The sequence below is a fragment of the Gavialis gangeticus genome, unplaced genomic scaffold (genome assembly GCF_001723915.1).
Source record: "Gavialis gangeticus isolate Ggan-Ray unplaced genomic scaffold, GavGan_comp1, whole genome shotgun sequence".
NCBI lineage: Eukaryota > Metazoa > Chordata > Crocodylia > Gavialidae > Gavialis > Gavialis gangeticus.
Genome location: NW_017728994.1, coordinates 45,716,685 through 45,718,219, shown reverse-complemented (window position 1 = coordinate 45,718,219; position 1,535 = coordinate 45,716,685).

The window sequence follows — 1,535 nt, the reverse complement described above, 5'->3', positions numbered from 1 at the left end:
CCCCACACAGCAGCTCTGCATTCGTAGGATACATCTAGGAGTTTTAGGGGGTGTTTCTTTCGTATTTATACGTGTGTTTGAGTTTTCCCCTGCCCCCAACCCTCTTGGCGCTCGGTGTGTCGCTAGGTCAGCCCCATCCTGACGGTGCACCCCCGCACCCTCCACCCTGGGCCGCGTGCCTAGGGCCAGACTTGTTGCATTGGCTCAGCTGAGTTACAGGGTGCCCAGCGCCCGCTCCCTGTCCCACGGGCCCCTCGCGCCCCAGCCCGGCCCTCTCCTCCTCCCCCCGGGGCATGTCCGTAGCCGTGTCCCCTGGAAGGCGTCTGGCAGCTTTGAACGTCTTCGTTCCTTGTTCATAATCACTGTCCCCCGCCCCGAGGCGCTGGGCCCGGGCCCGCGTGCTGGGCGCTTGTCCCGGATCCATAGACGCTGCTCTGAGAAGCCGTCGGGCCGCGCTGCCCTGGCTGGTACTGTACGTCTGAGCCCGGCAACGCGCACGAAGGCCGCGCTCGCGGGGCCGCGTTTCCGTTGTGGGTAGCAGGAGTTGTCGGCGCCTGCCGCGAGGCGTGGGCTGGGCGCGAGGTTGGCATTAGCTGATGTTTACATACCTCACCTGGAGAACCTTGGACCGTGTACATACGGAAAGAATAAAGTTATATTAAGTTGCTTTAAAACCACCGGTGCTGCTGCGCGTGTGCCAGGGCGACGGCACCCGGCCTCTGCGCCGCGGCACGGTGGGAGCCCGAGGCCCGTCCGCTCGTGCAGCCAGGACATGTCTTGGTCATGGGTGCAAGGGACCGCAGCAGCCGATGGGTCTCCTCGAGGGTCCCTGCCCCCGGTCGGTTTTCTTTTTGTCCCTCCCTCATTGATCTCTGCCCCGGGGCCTTCCGAAAGGGCCCGACTTTACTGCGGCTTATTAAACATTTCTTTGATATCAGAGCTGGCTCGGCCTGGTCCCTGGGGAGGGGTGGGGTGTGCGCGCGCATGTGTGTGTGCAGAGGAGAGCATGTGTGTGTGTAGCTGGCTGCTCGTGCACGTTTGTGTGTGGATGCACGTGTGTGCGCATTAGTGCAAGGAGCAAAAGTGTGCGTGTGGCGGGGCACGTGTACGGGGTGTGTGTGTGAGAGAGTGCGAGTGCAATGTCTGTAGGCGGGTCGGTGGCTCAAGGACGACTGAAGTCACTTCAAGGCCCGTCGTGAGCCCTGGCAGAGATCACCAGGGATCCTGGTTTCTCCTCATAAAAAATCGCAAATTCTCTGATAAAAACCCAGACCCGTGATTAAAATGAAAGGCCTCTAAATAGAGAGAGAGGTCTCAGTTGAACACAATGCGTTCTTGATGTATTGACATTTTAAAAGCAATTTGGAAGCCTGCCAGTGCCGCAATCTCTGTAATAAAATAAATTCTACGTACCTGTACAGTTTGGTATTTGATTTGGGGTTTTTTAGCATGGAAAATTGGAGCTCCCCCTGTCCCCTTCACTCACAGAGTGCAGGTCCAGTGCCCCTCACCCCTCACCCTCTGCTGAAGGAACC